At 36.9% G+C, this 25,350-nt stretch overlaps 1 pseudogene; it reads right to left on the reverse strand.

The window, feature by feature from the left end:
• Positions 1 to 494: 494 nt before the first annotated feature.
• LOC106824872 (olfactory receptor 2W3-like) lies at positions 495 to 6,518 on the reverse strand (annotated as a pseudogene).
• Between the last annotated feature and the right edge of the window lie 18,832 nt (positions 6,519 to 25,350).

Below are 25,350 nucleotides of genomic sequence, written 5' to 3' on the forward strand. Positions count from 1 at the left end.
ATTTGATTAAAGCCTTTTGATGGGAATTTAGGAAATATAAAACAACCAGCCATGCTGACCTCCCCTATTTGATGGCTGTCAGCCAAGAGAAGTGGTTGATTGTGATCATTCTGTCTGAAATCCTAAGAAAGTTGTTAATGCATTGACAACAAACAAGTACAGAAACAAAGTCTGTTGGAGAAAAGCAGTTTCCTCCTTGGCACTCTGGTACACGTTATGGGAACTTATCTTTATAATCACACACTTATCCTGCTTTGTCCTTTGGGTATGCTTTACAGATCATATAAAGGAGTTTTCGGATGACGTGTGTTGTACAGCTCACTCCTCAGAACATTTAATGTTGTAACTGAAACAGTCATATGGTAGTCTAGATAAAGGCATAAGTTTGGAAGCCCATGACAGGCCCAGATCTGGCCCAACAGCTCCAGATTCCATCACTGCTCCCTGACTGAAATGACAACCAGCTTGGTAAGGCCTGTCTTTTCCCTTTTCCCTTACTTCTTTCCTACCTCTCTGTCACCCAGCATCAGCCTCCTCAGTGCCCCATTCGCCTCTTTGTTTCTGAGGGTGTAGATCAGGGAGATCAGGAGAGGGGTGATGATGTTGTAGAAGAGGGTGAGGAACTTGCCCTGGTCTTGGGAAAAGCTGTTCCCAGGTTGCGTGCACATGTACATGATGTTTCCATAGAAAAGTGAGATCACCGTGAGATGGGAGCCACAGGTGTTGAAAGCCTTTTGCCTCCCTGACACTGACTGAATTTGTAACACTGCCCTCATGATGTAGCCATAGGAGACCAGGATAAGTACCAGAGGTGACAGCACAATGCCCACTGCCAGGACAAAGGCAGTGCCCTCAATAGCAGTTGTATTGACACAGGCCATCCTGATCAGGGCGGGCATCTCACACAGGAAGTGGTCCACATGGTGGTTCCAACAATGTGGTAAGAGCAGGGTAACTGGGGACATGGCCAAGGAGTTGGCCATCCCACAGCCCCAAGCCACCAACACCAAGGCCATGCAGAGGCATGGATTCATGATCATCATGGAGTGAAGGGGCTTGCAGACTGCAACAAAGCAGTCATATGCCATGACTGCCAGGAGCAGACACTCCACACCACCCAGACCCAGGAATAGGAAGAGCTAGACAGCACAGCCAGTGTAGCTGATGGTCTTGTCACCTCCACTCAGGTTACAGAGAAGCTGGGGGATGGAGCTGGTGCTAAAACTGAGGTCCAGGAAGTAGAGGTGCATGAGAAAGAAGTACATGGGAGTGTGGAGGTGGAAGTCCAGCCAGAACACCAGGATTATGGTAGTATTGCCCACAAGTGTCAGGAGATATGCAATCGAGATGACCACAAAGTGGATTCTCTCCCAGATGGGGACGATCAGAACACCCCAGAAGGATGAAATTTCCCTGGGTGTTGTCATTGGTTCCAACACCTCTACTGCAACTGAAGAGAAATATGGATACTAATAATGGTGACAGTATGTATAAGGGAGCACTTACTATGAGCTAGGTGTTCTATGCTGTTTACATTTATTTATTCATTTAACCCCAACAACAGTGATAAGAAGTTGGCACTCTTATTACCCCTGGCTTACAGAAAAGGAAACTGAGGCAGATGTGTGTTAAGCAGATTATGTTATAGCAAGGGGCAGAAGTGATTCTGAACCCAGGAAATGAGGGTTAGAGTCTTCACCATTCACTGCTGGTACTGCCTCTAATTCCAGTGACAGGAAGGACAAATCCTGCCATGACTCAACCACTGATTCTTCTCAAGACACAAGTTCCTAAGCTCCTGCTAAAATCTCAAAGCCCAAAAGAGAGTCCCTGTGTCATCAATTAATGGTATTTAGGAAAGATTCATTATATGGAGAATGCTTCATTTACTCCTTATCCAAAAGACACACCTCACTCGTTTGATCACTATTCTTGAGGTAAACTACCTAAGTAAATAAATAACGTGTGAGGCAGTAGAATATTATTAAAGCAACATACACACAAAAATAATCTCGCTTTCTTTCTCTCTTGGGTCAGGTATTAAAGAAATAGAGTTTTTTTTTTTCCTTCCAAGTACTATATACCACTTGAGGAGAAAACAATCACAAATCTTTGCAACAGATAGTAAAACTTTAATGCCACAATTCACATATATGTGCATAAACTTCTTTCAAATTGCAATTCGAAGAATGTATGACATTCAAAGCAAAGCATGTCTGAGGACATAAACCACAAGTCTTACAGACTGATATAGAGGAACGGATTTAGAACATTTGGACTACAACCCTAATCTCCCCTGTTATAATCCCTTAGCCAACAGATACCATTATGAGATCTTGGAACGCTCATTTACCTTTTCATAGTTTTCTCATCTAAAATGGTACTAATCAAACTGCATTGTTTGTTTTACAGATGTGTTTTGAGATTTTTTTAATATGAAAGACTGTTGGTAAATATGAAAGTTTATATGTATGTTACATCAAGCCTATGTATCATACAAACAGGGAATGGGAAAATAAGCTCATGAGAGTAGTCAGGGAAACTCTGAAAAAGAAAAAAAAGAAATTATAATGAGGAGAAACTATCCTTAATATAAATTTGAAAATATCATCATTGAAACATAATCATTGACCAGGCATTTTGGGTGTGGGGAATGTTAATCCTTCATTAACTCCATTCACTCAAACTAGCAACAATTCAAAAATGTAAACATTGAAAAAATACAACTACTAGAAGAAAGTGTAATAGTTGTTCTATTTGTTTTTCCTGGTTATCTTGGATTTAGGTTGATCTCACTAGGCAACTTGCAATTCTCAAAAGCTCTGAAGCAAAATATAGATAAATTTGCATATTTTTTAAAAAGTCTACACTGTAAGAAATACAACAAAATGTAAAGAATAATTATTATCCTAGAGAAATTCAACATAAGTGAAAAGCTATCATGTTTAATAATTATTTCAAGAAATTGGCAAGAGAACATGTAACAAGAAATAGGCAATGATTTGAAGAAGCAGTTCACAGACATAAGATTTACAAAAACATGACTTAAAAGCATTAAATTATTCCCACTGATGATTAAGGGTGTAAATTTAGAATATAAGTATAAAAATATTTTCTTTCTAGATAGGTAAGTATTTAAAAATGTGGTATATACAGAGCTAGGAAAAGTGTAGGGAAATGAGCCCATTGACTCTTGATAGGAATTTAAATTGGCCTAGTATCTTTGGAGGGATCTTAAAAAAAATCATTAATTAAAATGCACATATATTTTGACATTGTACCTGTTATTTTAACAAAAGAAACACTTGTATTCCATAAAATTGGTAATTACCTGTTTTTTTATGACCCACTAAGTCGCATCTAGGAATCTGTCCTTCATTTATTAACCTGAAACATGTAATTACACCTCCTCAAGAATCTCCACTATAGCATTGATTGAAATGGATAATACTCAGAAACAATGTATATGTTTAAAGTTATTGAAATGATTTTAATAAATAACAACTTTAAGAACTAGAAAAAAACCACTACTAAATTGAAATAAGTATATGTATGCGACTTCCCCGATATTTTTTCCAAAAGTCCCATTAATTTCAAACAAGTGGAGGGCAACATATAATGTTTAGTGAGATTATATGAAGTGTGATCCCATTTTTTTGGTCAAAAACTCTCTCTAGATACGTATATTTATATTAAAATTGAAACAATATCTGGAAGCATACATTGAATTTTTAAAAAAGACTCACTTCTAGAGATTGAGAAGGGGTTTAAGGTAGATTTTCATTTTTACATGATCCTTTATTTATTAAATAATTAACTAATAATTGAATTATTATGAAATTTTAAAAATGCATATGCATGTATATAGTATAATATATTATTTAGAAAATTTCCTTATAAATAATGCTTTTAATCAGTTAATCTATCCTTTTAACTTTGTCATGATTCTTTTACAGAGATATTGCTCCATTCCTCTTAAAAATATATGTTTTTTAATTAATAAGCTAGAAAAGGAATGAAAGCAGAAAGGAGTACAGGAAGTTAGGAAGGAAAACAGACTGAAACAAATTTTAAATCACCATAATAAAGCCAGTGTTTCACAACAAACTGCTGCACCATTTCATGGTCCTAAAATTGAGAACCCTTTGAAATAAGAGAAAAGTGAAAATGAGGATCTGAAAATAAGGCAAACTCAGTGAAAGGGCAAGAGTTTGGTTTTCATGATAACTTGAGCTCCAACCTGCTTCTGAATGGGTTTTCTCAATTTTGATGTAGAGGGAAGAAGGGCTTCTTTATAGGAGGATTTGCAATAATTGAAAGAGCATGTTCTTGTTAATACCTCATATCTTTCCAGCTCTTAAACAGGATGCTGCCCTTTCCTCCTCTTGGAACAAGACAGGAGCACTTGTCTTGCAACCAGCCCTGCTGCTAACACACACCTCTTTCCATGGAAGAAACAGATCTCTCACGTGGAAAACAGAGGGCCTTCACTTTCTGAATGGTTCTAAGAAGGGACAAATATTTTCTCCCTTTAAATTTAAACTGTAGCAGGAATATAATGTTTGCTTTTCTCTGTTTAGATGTCCTTCTGAGCATACTGGTCCAGTATTAACAGCCTCCCACTCTCCCCACCTTTCCACTTGCAATTTATACTTTATAAGCACCTTCCACAGCCATTGTGAATATCTTCATATGTAACCTAATTGTTCACTTGTTCTTGCACACAGCAAATTTCATGGTATGTCATGTGAACTCATCACCACTCTCCTGGTGAGAGGAGAGATAGGGCAATAGGCATTCTTTTATCTTTTATACATGGACTCAGTGTAGCATCTCAAAGAATGAATACTTAATTGCTAATGTGGCAGTTCAAGTCTTTCCTACCTTAGGGAAGCATTTACTTGTCATTGCTCAAATCTAGAAAAACTGAAAGGTGTTCTCAAGTACTAAACTGGAGAGACCTGAGCTCTCCTCACACACAAGTGTGTGGTGACACATGGAAAGTTCAGGGAATGAAACCAATGATTGACAACTCATGGTTTTTCAGGCATGATTTTGTCTGGAATTGGAGATGGCAGAGCATCTCACTTGTATTAAGGGGAGTATTGCTTTGTAAAACATTTGTTCAATGTGTGTATTTGGAAGTGAGTGTGCTCTCAGTGTGCAGCAGGGTAAAATATATGTTTCCCTGTAGGTTCTGGTCAAAGAATGTGAACACTATTGCCCCCAAATGCACCTGCCACCTCAGACATGCCCACGCTCAAACCACAAGTCAACAAAATGTCCTTTTTCAGTTCCTAGAGGGTGAGTGGTCATATGGTTAAAGATTTTAGTTTACTCCCAAAACATTTTTATTCTTGAAGATTAAAGAGTTTTAAACTCACAAAAAGTGTGGCAGCAATTGCAGATGATATGAAATGGAATCAATGTTTTCAGACCAGGGAGCAGGCCTAGATCACCTCAGTCAAGAGCTAACATTTTCCCATCTACCTCCATGAGATCGATAATACCCTTTTCAATGCTATTTTTTTTCAAAATGAAACTCACATTGCTGATTGCATTTTCTTACGTCTGCCTGACAAATCTCAGTCTCTCTTAACAAACACCAGTGTCAACATAAAAAAAAAAACTTTCTATTTTGTGTTTCTTCATGTTTTGTTTCCTCAGCACTTTTATGTTTCATCTTTTTTTTTAAGATTTTATTTTTTTCCTTTTTCTCCCCAAAGCCTGCAGGTACATAGTTGTATATTCTTCCTTGTAGGTCCTTCTAGTTGTGGCATGTGGGATGCTGCCTCAGCATGGTTTGATGAGCAGTGCCATGTCCACACCCAGGATTCGAACCAACGAAACATTGGGCCACCTGCAGCAGAGTGTGCAAACTTAACCAGTTGGCCATGGGGCCAGCCCCTATATTTCATCTTTTAAACATCATTTCGCATTGATAAATTTATTGCTGTGTTAAAAGTAAATAGCATGAGTCATGATGTATGTGCTTGTGTGTAGATTTCTGTCTTAGTATTTCTGTCATCATCCATAAACTTTCGAAGATCAAGGAGAAATTTCCTCATTTTCTTTTTTTCTTTCCCTTTGAGGAACTCCATATGGCTTTTTATATTTAACAAGCCAACAGAAAAGTACAGACTTCTGCGGTGAGCTTCTAAATCTATAAATCTATTCACCATTTTTATTTGTAAGCTACAAGAAACCATTGAAGTTCAAAAACCAGAAGGTGCAGATTTAGTTGAAGGACCTTGATGGGAATGGGCAATGTCTTCTCTCCTCCTGAGTGCACACAGGTGCTCCAGCCAGGTACAATTCTAGATGTGGGAGGAAATGAAAGTGTCACTCCTGGGCTTGGCCCATTCCTCTATAAATGTAATGGACCATGATATTTGTGCGGCAGTTCTTATGGCAATGACAACATGATGCAACTCTCTCAAGGATAGACTAGAGAGGGATGCTGATGGTGGTCTGAGTTCATCAACAGCTCCAAGTTCTGGGGAATCTTCTGAACCCATGGCGCTATTAGTACTTACATGGAAGTGTGCTGTAGGCATGCATCAAACTCTCCAATCTCACATAGGGTCAACACAGAAAATGAGGACCATGAGAACTTGTCCCTTGCTATGGAAATAATTTATTACATCATGTTATGTAAAATTGGGGACTCAATCCATTGTTTTTCTAAAAACATAAACACTGATGATCATGTGCTCTTTCCCCATTTCCAAGAATTCTCATGTGTCTAAGAAAAAATTGAGGCCTAATCAGTCCCATCCCACCTGGAACAGGATCATGCTTTTTTTTTTTTCTTAAATCTACTGAAAATAAGGCAAAAGTAATTTGACATTTTTTAACTAAGAATTTTATGAATGAAAAATAAACCCATTATCCTATATAGTAGAAGAAATTCACAGGTACATCATTTAATAGAAAGTTAAAAGAGCTAAAAGTGTGAACTACTTATTTACCTTTATTTCTTTTGTTTTTGGATTTTCAAAGAAGATGTCAGCAGACCTGGATTTATATTTTAGCTTCAAAAACAGTTAGTTTTTCCCTCTAGTTAAGAGGGAAATTGAGCAAGCATCATGAAATCCTGATTTATTAGATTGTGTATATGACCATCACATTTTAATGCTTTTGTAGAAGCAAAACTGATACCACAGAGCTTAAACTTTTAAAAATAATAAGTAAATAAATTAATAGAAATAGAGTCGCCAGAATCAGTCAGGTAATATCAGAGAAAGATAAGACTATTTTAAGTCAATTTACTAAGGAATTAGTCAAAATTATTATTTGCATACTTTTGAGTAGATATAGTGAGAGAATCAGAGAGTAAAGAGAATACTCCATACAGGTGAATGTGTAGAACTTGTACATTTGTAGAATATATGTTCTATTCATATGCAGACCACATCCATGCTTCCCTCTTCCCTACATAATGAGAGAGCAGGGCCTCAGAGGGCCCCAGAAGGACACAAAAATGTGAATGGTGTTTGGAGAGCAGATGGGTTTAGTAAATCCTAGTGTTCCAAATTTCACTGCCCTTTGGGAGAGTAACAGTTGAAATTGCCACTTTGTATTTTCTTAGCACTTTCTTCCTGCTGGTGAAGCTATTTTACTTCCTGCTCTCTCCCAGCTCCGAACATCACCCTCCTTTTGGTTCCTTTCATTCAGGGACTTCCCAACATGCCACAATAATTAGCTTATCTACTTATTAATTTACTTGACAAACCAGTCATCTGACTGGGGTTGGGGGAAATGACCAAATTAGTTATTTGAATAAATCATCCAGTATTCAGCTGAACTGTAGATATAGCTCTAAAGAGTTACAGCTTCAGAAAAATTAGAATCTAATGTAGGGGGCTGACTTTTTAATCATTATTTATGATTATAGCTACTATAATGTTTTGGGCTAGAATAAAATCTGATGTATAATAACAGAGAGATGCACAGTAGTAGGGAAGTGATGGGGAGGAGAGCAGACCCAGGATATCTCACAGGTAGAGAAAGTGGCTCTCCTGTGCAGCAGATGAAGAGGAGCACATAAAGCACAAAACAGTCAATTTAAAAAAAAAGGTTTTTAGTCCACATAGTTTTATAGAACATCCCCCACATTCCTGGTGACTACGACATTTTGAGAGGTGGTGTATACAGTGAGTATGAGGCAATTCATGATTCAAAGGTGTTATTGTGATGTCATAGGGAATCAAAGCTACAAGAGGCTCAATGAGACTACTCTGGGGCATGGTAAGTCATTGTGTCACTGGAATTCATCACCATTACAAACTTATCCCTCTATTCAAATTTTCTCTATACATAAAAATTGATTTTACTCGTTTAGCACTTGACATTGGACTTCAATGGTCAGTGATTATCTAACTATAAATAATAATAATATTGTCACTAGAATATATCACATTCCACAAAACACTTTCAAATCCATCTTTTAATTCTGTTCCCTAGAAAGTCAATGACGCATTCATTCAACAAATATGCACTCAGTGATAACCATTTACAAAGGTCTGAGATTCTTGAGATATGTTGAACAAACTGTTATCAATAGGAAAATATCCCTCCCCACATAGTGCTTGATTTCTACCAAGAAAAGGCAAAAGCAAAGAAATGGAATAAATTTAATAAATAAGATGGCAATATAACACATTAGAAAGTGATAAATACTATATCGGAAAAAACACCCTTCATTGCCCTTGGAGAAAAGGACTGGCAGAAGGCATTCTGAGTAGAATCTGAGGTATGTAGTGTTGTATAGTCCTCATTGAGAAGCTGGATTTGAGCAGGCTTAAAGGAGGAAAGGGAATGAGTAGAGGAGACACCTGGGGAAGGAGAATTGTATGTAGAGGGCACATCTTTGATAAGGACCCCATGGTGGAAATTACCCAGTCAGGAAGCCATGATAGAGGGAGCAGGATGAAAAGAGAAGTAAGGAGAAGAAGTCAGAATCAGCAAAGGAACTGTTGTCTACATCCTTAGGGTCTGAGGGTTCATTGTAAAGTTTTTGTCTTTAAATTTAGGTTGAATGATAGGTCATTGCAGTGGTGTTACCATCTTGGATGCTAAAAGGATCAGTTCAGCTGCCACATTGAGAATGCATATGGGAGATACCAGAGTACAACCGTGATAACTGTTAAGAAATCAACGTAGAGATCAAAAGGGAGAGGATGGAAGCTCTCCCTGGCTTTATAGAAATGGAGTGGTTAGGGCTGACTGAACTCTAGATTTATTCTGAAGGCAGAGCCAATAAGGTGTGCTAATGGACTAGATGTGGGGTAGTGAAATCAAGAGAGGAACCAGGGCCCTGCCTGGTGGCATGGCAGTAAAGTGCTCATGTTCTGCTTTGGCAGCCTGGGGTTCACCAACCAGATCCCAGATGTAGACATGGCACTACTTGGCAAGCCATGTCACCACTTGGCACGTCATGCTGTGGTAGGCGTCCCACATATAAAGTAGAGGAAGATGGGCATGACTGTTAGCTCAGGGCCAGTCTACCTCAGAAAAAGGAGGAGAATTGGCAGATGTTAACTCATGGCTAATCTTCCTCAAAAAAAGAAAGAGAAGAATCAACCAGATTTTTGACCTGAGTACCTGAATAGAGTTACTATACATAGAGATTGAGAAGTCTGTGTGTGCATGTGCTCATGTCTATGTGTGTGTGTGTTGATTAGTGGAAAGATAGGGCTAAGTTTAGGTATGTTGAGTTTAAAATGTGTATTTTGATGTCAAGTGGACAGTTGAATATACAAGTCTAGCATTCAAGAGAAAAGATAAGGAAGAAAGTAAAGGGGAAGTCAGAATAGGTGTGTATTTGGAGGATTTTACTGTCAGAGAACCAAAATTCCAGAAAGAGTAGTAGACACTTTTTAAGAATTGGGAAGGGGAAAAAAAAGGATCATACTAGGAGGTGCACAAAGTTTTGTGAATCTTGGAATGCAAAGGATGAAGAAATACTCAAGTTGGTTTAATGACTGATTTAAATCATGATAAAATGCACAATGAGATGACTGAATCCAAAGGAGCCAGAGGAGACCAGGATGTTACCTTTCTACATAGGGAGGAGGTGTTCCTGGGACTCCTTGTTCACCTCTTGAGGAGGGTCAAAGGTCTGAGCCTGTGTGGTTGTCTCCTTTCACCCACTGGGCTTCCTCATCCTGGTAAAAGTGTTGATCCCCCTGGCGATGCATGATCTAGTACCAGTGACTCTGTCCCTCCTGATCCCCATGGGGAAGGGGCTCTGCTGCTCTGAGTGTATGTCCTCTGTCACGACTTCTGTCACAGAGTGCTGGCCTTGCAGTGACACAAACACTTAGGTGTTACACTGAGTTTCCAGCCCCCACTTAGCTTCTGATGATGAGGAGTCATGAGCTGAGATCCACAGTGTGAACATCTTTGCTACTCAGATCATACATGGAAGAGGCCTAGGGCCTGAAAGTTCTGTAAGATATCAAAAAGAGGGATGGGGGGATATTTTACGATTACTTTTGCTTGTAAATGAGAGATGGAAGGAGAATTCTTTGCTTATGATCAAGGATAAATGTATCAAACATGAATATATAGAAATATTTCTTTAATATACGGACTTATCAATAAGATATGTAGACCCATCTGGAAATAGAGTTCGAAATTTTTCCATTTCTAAAATTGTGATATTCCATAACCTTCCTTCTAATGCAAAAAGCCTAGAAAGAAAAATGTTTAAAAGTCTAGAAAGAAGGAGACATCAAAAATATTATTGGAAAGTGAGTGAAAGATTTCTGTCAAAGAAATCTCCCAAGAAGATTAAAACACATCAAAATTCAAGGTAGAGATAAAGAAGAAGATTAAAGATTTGCTAGTTTATTAGCAGGATAATATTAACTAAATTTGTGATTAATTAATAATTGTTTAGCATTTAAGCATTTTAGCATTTGGCTACCACTTACTTAGATGCAGAAAAAGATTAAGCTGGCACAAAGGTTAGCCTTGAATGACAAGAATTTTATTGGGAAAGCACAGAATATACTTTAAAAATAAGGCAAATATCATTACTATTTTGTCAACATCATCTACATCTTTAAGTTGTATTTCAGTAGTAAAGTTGAATTTAAACCAATAATACCAATCATGACCTTAAATATTTACCATATTTAGATGAATATCATTATTCCATAGATAGGAAACATATTAAGTAGCTGATACTGACAGAGAGAGAGGTTATTTGTTTAAAGTTTTACAACAAGTAAATGGCTAGGTCAAAGAATTAGTTGAATCAGAATTCTGAGAAACTTCTACTCTAAAAAAAAATATATCCAAAGAGAAGGAAAATGTTATAACTCCAGAGGGGTATTGTGTGGGAGTCAGTGATATTAGATTCAGAGGAATGAATTTCATAATCCTACAAAATCAGTGCCAGAATAAAGAGAATTTAAAAAATAGTTGAGTATGGTCTTTAGGAATCATGAATACATAAAGGAATGGTTTTGAGTCTATTAATTTAGAAGGAAATGGAAGGTTAAACAATAAGTGGTGTAAACCAAAGAAGAAAGGATGGATCAAAAAAGACAGAAAGAGAAAGACCAAAAAAGAGAAAGACTCAGAAGCAGAGACAAACAGAAACAAGAGAAAACAAGGAAAATAAGAAGGAAGAGAAGCACAATTATGGATCTGATGCTGCAACAATATTGGACAATTCTGAGCCAATTTAAGAATTGTCATTTCAAATTCTTAACATATGAAATCTGGGAATGAAAATATAGTAAAAGAAATAATTATAAATGTGTAAAAATCTTTGTTTAATACAAGCCCCATTCATTTGAAAACAGACTCATTAAGAAATTGTGTGGAGATACCTGGAAGAAGACTGATGAGATTGCTCAATTTCTAAAATTATTATGCTCCACTATCCTCCTCCAAATGTGAATATTTCACATTTTCTGTTTTTTCCCTATGGGAAAGTTTCCACAGCAAGAAAGATTAAAGTTCTCATTTGTTGAGGCTTAGAGTATTTCTATCCTCTTCTCCAATCCAGGAACCTTTACTAGACTTCAAATTGTTAGGAAGAGAATATTAGGAATGATAATTCTTAACATTATAATCAGAGTCAAGATGACCCATGGATGTCGAGTTTCTTGATCCACTTCTGTCATAGCTGGCAAGATGAAAAGAATCATGTCACAGATAAAGAAATAAGATCGGAGGAGACCAGAGAACAGTTGGCTGGATGTATAGATTCATTTTTGATGTTATATAAGATTTCATCTGCTTCATAGTCCAAGAAAATCCCAACACAGCACGGCCACCCAAGGTGGAGGAGAGCTCCTGATGGGCAGGCAAGGACCATGTACTCACTCCATTTCCAGAGCCATATGGCCCATACCCCATTCTTGGGAGACAGTATGGTTTCTCCCTTTCTTGATTTAGGTCTTGACAGAGATGTAAACCCTACTTGGCTCTTCCTGCCACCATGACTTCCCAGGAATGCCTCTCTGATAAAAAGTTATACAAACCCAGGATACAGGGCCATGTGTCAAATCACTTGGGGTTGCCAGGGACATTCCTTCACAGTTCTCCATCCTGCATACTGCGCAGTTCAGCAGAAAGAGGAGGCTATGATGTGCTGTGGCAGGGACCAGCTTTACATCAACTGTGAAAAGAATTTTGTAGGACACTTGAAAGGACAGAATATACTGGTAAAAACTTAGGAAGCCATTATATTGAGGAGACAGTCACACTGTTCCCCATTTTTCTCTAATAATTCCTGGAGAAAACAAAATAAGTATTTCATCTTAAAAGCCAGTAAGTATATTCTTCACTATTTTGTGGTGCATTTCACTGCTACCTCTGCGTAATTCAGCACTCATTCTCATGCCAATAAAAACATGACCATTGATGGTATGACAAACTGAGTGCATAACCATTTAGGTTCCTTTCATCTACATTCAGTGCACTTGGGTGTTCTTAGGAAGATCTTCTGCAGTTAAAATAAAATTTACAACTCCCTCAGGATGTAATTTTTCCTCTTAAATTCTACCGGAAAATTTCTTTAATATGAAATTTACCACTTGCAAAAGTGGGTTACTGTGGTAGACAGAATTCTGAGATGGACACCATCACCTTCAGACTTGAGTTATTCTCATGACTGTGTTATATTTTATGACAAGAGGGAGATTGGGTGCTTCTAACATAATCACATGGGTCCTTTAGAATCAGAAAAGATTTTATGGCTATTGGGCTGGTGGCAGAAGGGAAAGTCAGAGAGATTCAGATTTGATGTGTCATTTCTGGCTTTGATGGTGAAGTGGGAGGAGGAGAAAGACAAGTGACCTCTAATAGTTAGCCAGGAAGGAAATGGGGATTTCAAGCCTACAAGCATAAGTGCATTATTCCAAGAAACTGAATAAGTTCGGAATTGGATTCCTCCCCAGACTGCTAAGAGGAGCCCAGCCTGGCCAACATCTTGATTTTTATCTTGTGAATCCCTAATCAGAGAAGCCAGCTGATCCCACCTAGACATATGATCAACAGAATTATGATTTAATAAATAGATGTGGTTTTAATTAGCTAAATCTGTGGTAACTTGTTACACAGCAATAGAAATCTAATACTGATACTGATACAATCTCCCTCCTAGGGAGATTGATGTGAAATTTTACTTGTAGACATAATTAATAGATGTCTAAATCCCCCTAGTAAAGAAGGTAGGATGTGAAATATTCGGTGTCTTCTCTTCATAAATACTTTTTAAAAGTAAATTTTATTTGCATAGTTTTATTTTTAATATTATAATAACAAATACTACTACTACAATTGTTATTATTATTAGTCTTTAAAGCACTTCTAGTGATGTTTTATTGATATTAAAACGTGGCTGAGTCACATACGTAGTCCATCATCTATGGTAATCTGTGTAGCTACAGTCGAGATGGTCATTATCATTGCCACATTCTGGATGAATATATTCTGGGTCAAGGAGCTTATGTGATTTTGCAAAACTCTAGAAATTTTAAATAACAGGGATTGAAAGGGGGGTATCCAAGGAATTGTCAGGGATATTTAGCATATGTTATGTCTTTAAACACCATTCTTGCTCCAGCACACTTCTTTATTTCATTTATAAGAAATCTGTGAAGTGGCTTTTAATAAGGTCTATCTCCTGTTCCTCTCCTTATACCTTCTCTCTTAAACTCAATTGCTCACCATGATAGAACAATACCTTAACGAAACTGCTCGTGCCTATATTCCCAGTGACCTCCACACTGAAGAATGGACAGTCATTAGAGTTCACATTAAAAAGTTTTTCTCTAGCATTTGATGCCACTGAGAACCTCCTTTCTCTTTCCTGAAGAAACCAATCATCATGTTTTCCATCCCTGTCTACTTGCCACCCTGTTGGGACTCTTTTGCTGGTTTCTCCTCTTCTCCTCCACCACTCCCATTGGAGAAATCAATGGTCCCAGGACCTGGAACTGTTCCCTCTTCCTCAGCTCACTTCCAAAGTGTTCTTGGGCTGGCTGGCTCATTACTGTAATTAAATTACATTCATTTGCTTTGATTCCAACTGCATGTCTCTAGCCTACACTTTTCTCCTGAAACTCCATATTTGTAAATTAATCTATCAAATATCAACACTCAGATATTTAACATTCATCACAACATTGATTTGTCCAAAACCCAACTCCTTACATTCTGCACCACCTGGAGCTTTGCCCCTGAATATAAATGGCAATTTCATTATGCCAATTCTGTAGATTTAAACCTTGGAATCATTCATGACTTTTCTCTTTCTCTGACACTGGATATCTAATCCAACAGGAAATATTGCCAGGACTACTTTCAAAACATACTAAGAGCCTGTCCATTTCTCAGAAATTTTAGTACTATCACAATCATCTCTGATTGAATTATTGGAAAGTCTATTATCTACTCCCTACTTCAAGGCTCGGCCATCTCTAGCTTGTTCTCAATAAAACATACAAAGTGATCCCCACAAAACCTTAATCCAATCTTATTCCTCCATTTACAACTTTTTTGTTTTCCCATTTCACTTAGAATAATCACACTCACAGTGGCATGCCTGTAGGCTCCTGCACTATTGACTCTCTTCTCACTCACTCTGCTGCAGCTGCACAGTCCTCTTCATAGCTCCTAGAACACATCTTCCATCCTTCCATCTCAGGCCTTGGTACTCACCATTTCTGTTGCCTAGAATGCCCTCATCCAGATCAGATATTTGCTGTCTCATCCTCTACTGTGTGAGGTCTCTCTTGATCACCAATTAAAAATTAGGTGCCCAACCCTTGAAATTTCTAGTCATGCTTAACTTTCTTCTTTTTTCAATGTTCTGTATCATCTAATATTCTGTGCATTTTGTATAATTTAAGTAAATATTTGCAAAATAAAGCTATAGATTTGTAGGAATTTGTTCTTGTTGCTCAGTGATATATTCCAACACTTAGAAAAGTGACTGGCATAAAATAGAAAATATTTGTTGAATTGATTAATTATTTAATTCAGTGAAATGAAATGGAAATATGAGGACAGTGATTCTGAGAGTGAATTACTTGCAATAATTCACACAACTGGTATACTTTCATCTGCCCTTCAGAACATGGATTAAATCATTGAAAAGGACAGCTAATATGGGTTTTCTCACTATGGGACAAAGCTATTTCCCTGTAAGTAGTGAAACCATTATTTAGCCACATTCTGTTTTCGGTTTCTGGTATAAATTGGATTAAAGAAATTTTAAAATATTGAGAATAAGCTGTCTTAAGAATAAAATCAGACCAAACAAAGTAACTTATGACACTACATTAATTCCTACATAGAAGTAATTGATTCAGTATTTTTGTCTTGATTCTCTAATTTAAGAAACTCATCAAACTAAAGTATGATAAAGTAAACAAAACCCATTATAATTTGATACTCTATAATTCTTTGATATTGATGATTGTTTTCTGTTTTGAAAAATGGTTCATTTAGTCCTCCAAACAATATGTTATTAAACATTTTATAAATGAGGAAATGGAGATTTAATGAAAATAGTGTTGTTTGTATCACAGCTAAGATGAGATGAACTGCACTTTCAAGCCCTGTGTTCTAACCAAATGTAGCTTATATGGGTGTCAGTGACTCTGTTATTCTATAAGACCTCTCACAAATATCACAATCCTAAATATCTGTTAAGTTATATTCCAGGAGTTTTATGGTTTCAGGTCTTACATTCAAGCCTTTAATCCATTTAGTGTTCATTTTTGTGTATGATGTAAGATAATGGTCTACTTTCATTCTTTGGTATGCACCTGTCCATTTTCACCAAGACGATCTATTGAATAGATTTTCCTTTCTCCATTGCATACTCTTGGCTCTTTAGTCAAAGATGAGCTGTCCAAACATGTGTGTGTGTGTTTTCTTCTGGACTCTCAATTCTGTTCCATATATCTCTGTGTCTGTTCTTCTGCCAGTACCATGCTGTTTTGATTTCTATAACTTTGCAGTATATTTTGAATTCAGGAAATGTGATACCTCCACCTTTCTTTTTTTTCTCAAGATTGCTTTGTCTATTCAGGGTCTTTTGTCATTCCGTATAAATTTTAGGACTTTTCTGTCTATTTCCATGAAGAATATTAATGAGATTCTGACTGGGATTGCATTGAAACTGTAGATTGCTTTAGGTAATATGGACATTTTAACTATGTTTATTCTTCCAATTCATGAGCATGGTGTATCTTTTCATTTATTTATCTCTTCTTTGGTTTCTTTCAATAATGTCTTATAGAGGCCATCCCCAAGGCTCAGTGGTTAAGTTCATGTGTTCCCCTCTGGGGGCCCAGGTTTTTGCCAGTTGGGATCCTTGGCATGGATATGACACCAGTTATCAAGCCATGCTGAGGCAGTGTTACAGATAGCACAACCAGAGGCACTCATAGCTAGAATATACAACTATGTACTGGGAAGTTTTGGGGAAAGGAAGAAGGTAAAAAAAAGATTGGCAACAGATAACAGATGCTAGCTTAGGTGTCAATATTTAAAAAAATTGATGTCTTATGTCTTATATCTTATAGTTTTCAGAGTATAAGTCTATCACCTCCTTGGTTAAACTTATTTGAAGGTATTTTATACTTTATGGGGGGAGTGTATTCCTTATTTCTCTTTCTTCTAGTTTGTTATTAGTATATGGAAATGCAACTGACTTTTGTATGTTGATTTTGTATGCTGAAAATATACCATATTGATTATTTCTAACAGTTTTTTGATGGATTTTTTAGGAATTTCCATCTATAGATGCATATCATCAGCAAATAATAGCAGTTTTACTTATTCATTTCAAAATTGGATCTCTTTTATTTATTTTTCTTGCCTAATTTCTCTGGCTAAAACTTCCAGTACTAGGTAGAATAAGAGTGTTGAGAGGGGGATCCTTGTCTTGTTCCTGTTCTCAGAGCAATAGCTATCAATTTTTCATCATTGAGTATGTTATTGGATGTGGGTTTCTCAAATATAGTCTTTATTATGTTGAAGTACTTTTCTTCTATACTTATTTTAGTGAGAAATTTAGTCATAAATTTATGTTGTTTCTTGTCAAATGTTTTCTCTGCATCTACTGAGACCTAAAGCCATCAAACTTCTAGAATAGAATATAGGCAGTAGACACTTTGACATCAATCTTAGGAGTGCCTTTTGAATACTGTGTCCACTCAAGAAAGGAAATAAAAGAAAAAATAAATAAATGGAAATGTATCACAATAAAAAGCTGCTGTATGTCTAGGGTAACCATGAATAAAAAGTAAAGACAACCCAGAGTGACGTCAGAGACATGGCAGAGTGAACTCGCCCAGGACTCTCTCCCCTCCAAATTACAACTAAGGGGAGCAACTACATTCCAACCAAAGAAATCCCAATAACACAAAAATCATCAGAGACCCACAGCAGCCAAACGATGGAGAGTAGGGAGGCTGGAGCCACCCTTGGAAGAGCTGGAATGGGGTAAGAGAGAACTTTGCTCCCTCCCCTAGAGACTGGGATCACTGCTGCAGGAGGCTCTGTGAGGGAAGGAGTGGTGGAGGGTCCATGCATCTGGAGGATTGTCCAGGACTCCCACAGACCCATGCAGCAGATACCCTCTAATGGGGGAAAGCTTCCATGTGGGGGGACCCCATCAAGCCAAGGCCCCAATAAACCAGAGAGCGAAAGCTGATCAGAGTCCAGGTCTGCACATGGGAGAAGGTGCCCTTCCTCCTCCAACCCGTGCTGTGTGCTGCCATGGCAGCTGAAGGCGGAGGGGTCAGAATGCACTGCTCTCAAAGCCTTTCTAGTAGCGACAGGCAGTAACTGCAACCGAACAATAGAATTATGCAAAAAACTGCTGCTCTATGATCCAGCAATTTATAAAAGCTCCAGGCCAAAAGGAAAACAATAAAAACACAGAAGTATGTCCTGAGGACTTGGAAATAGGTAAACTAAGAAAAAATCTATTCAGAATAGCTATCATCAAAAAACTCAACGAGGTAAAGGGAATTATAGAGAAACAAATCAACGAGTTCTGGAGTAACTTCACAAAAGAGATCAAAACTATAAAGAAGAATCAATCAGAAATACTAGAGATGAAAAATACAATGGATCAGATAAAACAGAATATGCATTCCCTGAATGCCTGTGTAGACAACTTAGAGGAGCAAATTAGCATAATCAAAGATAGAGAGGTTGAATGGCTCCAGACAGAAGAACAAAGAGAACTAAGAATTAAAAAAAAAATGAAGAAACTCTCAAAGAAATACCAGACACCATGAGAAAATGCAACTTAAGAATCATCAGAATTCCTGAGGGCATGGAAAAGTAAAATGGAGCAGAAAGTGTGCTCAATGACATAATAGCGGAGAACTTCCCAAATCTAGAGATTGAGGGAGAAACGTGTGTGGAGGAAGTTTTCAGATGTCCAACATTTGTCAATGTAAAAAGACCTACTCCAAGGCATATAATAGTAAAAATAGCAAAAATGAATGACAAAGAATGAATACTCATGGCAGCAAGGCAGAAGAAAATAACCTACAAAGGAGGCACTATCAGACTTTCAGCAGATTCCTCTACAGAAACCTTACAAACTATTGGAATGACATATTCAAACCTTTATAGGACAATAATCTTCAGCGAAGAATACTCTCTTCAGCAAAAATATCCTACAGATATGAGGGAGAAATCAAATCTTTTCCAGACAACAAAAGCCTAGGGACTTGATAGCCACAAGACCACCCATAGAAGAAATCCTCAAGAAGGCCCTCATACCTGAAAAAAGAAAAAAAGGGAGAAAGGGATCACAAAATACAGACTAAGGAGACAAATAGATAGAACCAGAATAGGATAGTAAATATTCAACTACAGCATTAGGATAAAGGGAAGGAAATCACCAAAGCAAAGACAATCTTATCACTCTAACCACAACCTCACAACACAATTTGGAATAAGAGATGAAAAAAATAATTTAGGAGGGGAGGAGGAAAGGGACTGAGTCAGTTTAGGCTAAGAAAGTAACAGGTCACCAGAAAATGGACTATGTTATGCATGAGATTCTGAATACAAACTGCAGGGTTCCACTAAACTAAAAGAAAGAACAGAGACACAAAACATAACTAAGGAAAAAGATAAAAACCCAGCATATGAAATTGCAGAGATCACTGGGTAGGCTAAAACACAAAGGAAGAGGAAAAAAGAAATCACAATAAAACCAGAAAATGAGTGACAAAATGACAGCATTAAGCCTTCATGCATCAATAATCACCCTCAATGTAAACGGATTGAACTCAGCAATGAAAAGGCACAGAGTGGCATGATGGATTAAAGAACAAGATCCAATAATTTGTTGCCTCCAGGAAACACACCTCAGCTCCAAGGACAAACACAGGCTCAGAGTGAAGGGGTGGAAGACAATACTCCAAGCCAATAGCAAACAAATGAAAGCAGGTATCACAATGTTTAAATCAGACAAAACAGATTTCAATATAAGGCAGGTAAAGAGAGACATGGAGGGCCAATACATAATGATCAAAGGGACACTTCATCAAGTAGAAATAACGCGTATAAATATCTATGCACTCAACACAGGAGCACTAAAGTTCATAAAGCAATGATAAACAAACCTAAAACAAGATATTAAAAATAACGCAATAATAATCGGGGACCTCAACATCCCACTTACATCAATGGACAGACCATCCGGACAGAAAATCAACAAGGAAAGAGTGGAGCTGGACAAAAACCTAAAACAGTTGGACTTAATCGACATATATAGAACACTTCACCCCAAAACAGCAGAATACACATTCTTCTCAAGTGCACATGTAACATTCCCAAGGATAGATCATATGTTGGGAAACAAGGCAACCCTCTACAAATTTAAAAAAAAAAAATTGAAATAATGCCAAGCATCTTCTCCAATCATAATGCTACAAAGCTAGAAATTAAGCACAAGAAGAAAGCTGATAAAGGCATAAAGATGTGGAGACTAAACAATACATTATTGAACAAGCGATGGCTCACTGAAGAAATTAAATAAGACATCAAAAAATATCTGGAGACAAATGAAAATGATAACATGCCATACCAGCTCATATGTGATACAGCAATAACTAAATTAAGAGGAAAATTCATCACAACACAGGCACATCCTAACAAAAAAGAAAAATCCCAAATAAGCAATCATAAACCACATCTAACTATATGAGAGAAAGAAGAATAAACAAAGCCCAAAGTGAACAGAAGGAGAGAAATAATAAAAATCAGAGCAGAAATAAATGCTGTTGAAACAAAAAAGGCAGTAGAAAGGATCAATGAAACAAAGAGCTGGTTCTTTGAGAAGATAAATACAATTGACAAACCTCTAGCCAGAATTACAAAGAAAAAAAGAGAGTATGCTCAAATAAACAAAATCAGAAATGAAAGAGGAGAAATAAGAACACGCTGCACAGAAATACAGCGGATTATAAGAGAATATTATGAAAAAGTATATGCCAACAAAACGGATAGCCTAGAGGAAATGGATAAATTCTTGGATTCCTACAAGCTCCCAAAGCTTAGTCAAGAAGCAAACAATCTGAACAGACCATCACAAGGAAAGAGATTGAAACAACAATCAAAAGCATCCCAAAGAATAAACCCCCAGGACCAGATGGTTTTCCTGGGGAATTCTACCAAACTTTCAGAGAGGATGTAATACCTATCGTTTTCAAGCTGTTCCAAAAATTTAGGGAGGATGGAATACTTCCTAATGCATTCTATGAGGCCAAGATCACTCTGATACCAAAGCCTGACAAGGACACCATGAAAAAGGAGAATTACAGGCCAATATCGCTGATGAATGTAGCTGCAAAAATTCTCAACAAAATTTTGGCAATCCAAATTCAGCAATTCATCAAAAGGATCATACCTCATGACCAAGAGGGATTCATACCAGGGACACAGGGATGTTTCAGCATCCACAAATCAATCAACGTCATACACCACATCAAAAAATTGAGGAATAAAACCCACATGATCATCTCAATATATGCAGAGAAAGCATTTTACAAGATCCAACAGCCATTTATGAGAAAAACTCTGAACAAATAGCATAGAAGGGAACTACCTCAACATAATAAAAGCCATATATGACAAACTCATAGCCAACATCATACTCAATTTGCAAAAACTGAGTACCATCCCACTGAAAACAGGAATGACAAAAGGATGCCCTCTATCACCACTCTTATTTAACATAGTACTGGAATGTCCTGGCCAGAGCAATCAGGCCAGAAAAAGGAACAAAAGGAATCCAAATAGGGAGGGAAGAAGTGAAACTCTCACTGTTTGCATATGACATGATCTTATACATAGAAAACCCCAAAGAATCCATTGGAAACTTTTAAAAATAATCAACAACTATAGCAAAGTTGCAGGGTATAGGATCAATTTACATAAACCAGTAGCATTTCTATACTCTAATAACTAACAGAAAAAGAACTCAAGTACACAATCCCATTCACAATCGCAACAAAGGGAATAAAATAACTTCCAGCGAATTTAACTAAGGAAGTTAAAGACCTATACAACAAAACTACAAGGCTTTTCTGAAACAAATGGATGATGACATAAAGAGATGGAAAGACATTCCATGTACATGGATTGGAAGAATAGACATAGTTAAAATGTCCATCCTACCTAAAGCAATCTACAGATTCAAGGCAATACGAATCAGAATCCCAATGACATTCTTTACAGAAATTGAACAAAGAATCCTAAAATTCATATGGGGCAACAAAAGACCCAGAATTGCTAAAGCAACCCTAAGAAAAAAGAACAAAGCTGGAGGCATCACAATCCCTGACTTCAAAACATACTACAAAGCTACAGTAATCAACACAGCCTGGTACTGGTACAAAAACAGATGCACAGATCAATGGAACAGAATTGAAAGCCCAGAAATAAAACCACACATCTATGGACAGGTAATCTTCGACAAAGGAGCTGAGGATATACATTGCAGAAAAGAAAGTCTTTTTAACAAATGGTGCTTGGAATACTGGAAAGCCACATGTAAAAGAATGAAAATTGACCATTCTTTTCCACCATTCACAACGATAAACTCTGAATGGATCAAAAACGTAAAGGTAAGACCTGAAACCATAAAGCTTCTAAAAGAAAATGAAGGCAGTACACTCTTTGACATTAGTATTAAGAGGATCTTTTTGGAAACCATGTCTTCTCAGACAAGGGAACCAATAGAAAGAATAAACAAATGGGACTTCATCAGACTAAAGAGCTTCTTCAAGGCAAAGGAAAACAAGATTGAAACAGAAAAACCAACCCACTAACTGGGAAAACATATTTGCAAGTCATACATCCAACAAAGAGTTAATATCCATAATATATAAAGAACACTCACAACTCACTAACAAAAAATCAAACAACATGATCAAGAAATGGGTAGGAGACATGAACAGACATTTCTCCAAAGAAGATATACGGATGGCCAATAGGCATATGAAAAGATGTTCATCATCACTGATCATCAGGGAAATGCAAATCAAAACCATACTAAGATATCTCCTTACACCCATTAGAATGACAAAAATAACCAAAACAAATAGTAGCAAATGTTAGAAAGGTTATGGAGAAAAAGAAACCCTCATACACTTTTGGTGAGAATGCAAACAGGTGCAGCCATTATAGAAAACAGTATTGAGATTCCTCAAAAAATTAAAACTAGAACTACCATATGATCCAGCTATCCCACTACTGGGTATCTTCCAAAGAGCTTGAAATCAGCAATTCCAAAAGTCTCATGCACCCCAATGTTCATTGCAGCATTATTTACAATAGACAAGACGTGGAAGCAACCTAATGCCCATCAACTGGTGATTGGGTAAAGATGTGGTGTATATATACACAATGGAATGCTATTCAGCCATAAAAAAGAACACAATTGTCCCATTTGAAACAACATGGAAGGACATAGAGGGAATTATGTTAAGTGAAATAAGCCAGATAGAGAAGGAGTATCTCTGTATGACTCCACTCATATGAGGAATTTAAAAATGCACTTAAAGAGAACAGATTAGTGGCTACCAGTGGATAAGTGGGGTGGGGGCTGAGCACAAAGGGTTAAGGGGTGCACCTACATCACGACTGACAAACGATAATGTACAACTAAAATTTCACAAGATTGTCACCTATCATTCACTCAATAAAAATTAAATTAAAATAAAGACAACCCACCAACTGAGAGAAAATATTTGCAAATCATATACCCAAGAAGAGGTTAATCTCCGAAATATATAAATAACTCATACAACTCAATAACAAAAAAATGAACAACTCAATCAATAACGAGCAGAGGATATAAACAGACATTTTCCCAAAGAATATATACACATAGACAACAGGTACATGAAAAGATGTTTAACTTTCCTAATTATTAGGGAAATGGAAATCAAAACTGCCATGAGATATCACCTCACATCTGTCATAATGGCTCTAATTAATGAAAATAAATAAATGTGGGAGAGTATGTGGAGAAAAGTAAACCATCACATACTGTTGATGACAGTACAAAATGGAGCGGCCACTTTGGAAAACAGTATGGATATTTCTCAAAAATTAAAAACATAAATGCTGTATGATCCAGCTATTCCACTACTGGTTATTTATCCAAAGAACATAAAGTCAATAATTCACAAAGACTTCTGCAGCACTATGTTTATTGCAGCATTAGTTGCAATAGCCAAGACATGGAAACAACCCAAATGCCCAGAAAAGATGAATGAATAAAGGAGATGTAGTATATATATACAATAGAATATTAGTCAGCCATAAAAAAGATATAATTGTGCCATTTGCAACAACATGGATGAACCTTGAGGGTCTTATGCTAAGTGAAATGTCAGAGAAAGTCAAATACTATATGATTTCACTCCTGTGGAAGATAAACAAGCACATAGATAAGGAGAAGAGATTAGTGTTTATCAGAGGAGAAGGTAGTGGGGGAGGGCAAAAGTGGTAAGGGGGCACATATGTATGGTGACGTACAAAAACTAGACTATTGGTGATGAACACGATGTAGTCAATACAGAAACTGAAATATGATGATGTACACCTGAAATTTACACAATGTTATAAGCCAATATGACTTCAATAAAATAATTTTTGAAAAAGGAAAATAAAAATAATCTGCTAAATTTATTTGAAAAACAGTGGAACATACAGACATAAAATATTATTCTAAATGTTCCTAAGAAAACCCCCAATTCTTCATTCTTTGAGCCAGCAGGCCATAGCTCTGGAAACATATATGAGTAGGTTACCTAAGTGGATAAAAATGAAAGGTATTAATATCTGGCAACATTTTATCTCAGAGTAGATTATTAAATCAATCATCTGTATTATATTTCCCCTATCACTCTAAAAATAGCCAAATTATTTTTTAAAAAGTAGGTAAATGATTAGTTTCATTTTTTATAGAAATGGCAGGCCTTACTCTTGGCCTTTGTGGGTAAAATGTATCTTATTGGTACTGGGGAAAAAAGGAAAAAGTGGGTATAAAAATTAAAATAAATTATTTGAGAGTATATTCTCCAAAGTATTTGTATTATAACTCATTTTAAAATTGCTTTTGTGCTAATAAATGCTCATTATTATTATTATTATTATTATTATTATTATTGCTTTTGGTGAGGAAGATTGACTCTGAGCTAACATCTGTGCCAATCTTCCTCTATTTTTTCTATGTGGGTCAGCACCACAGCATGGCTTGATAAGTGGTGTAGGTCCACACTGGCAATTCAAACTGGTGAACCCCGGGCTGCTGAAGTGGGGTGCACGTACTTA

This window comes from Equus asinus, chromosome 3, assembly GCF_041296235.1.
Source record: "Equus asinus isolate D_3611 breed Donkey chromosome 3, EquAss-T2T_v2, whole genome shotgun sequence".
Lineage (NCBI taxonomy): Eukaryota > Metazoa > Chordata > Mammalia > Perissodactyla > Equidae > Equus > Equus asinus.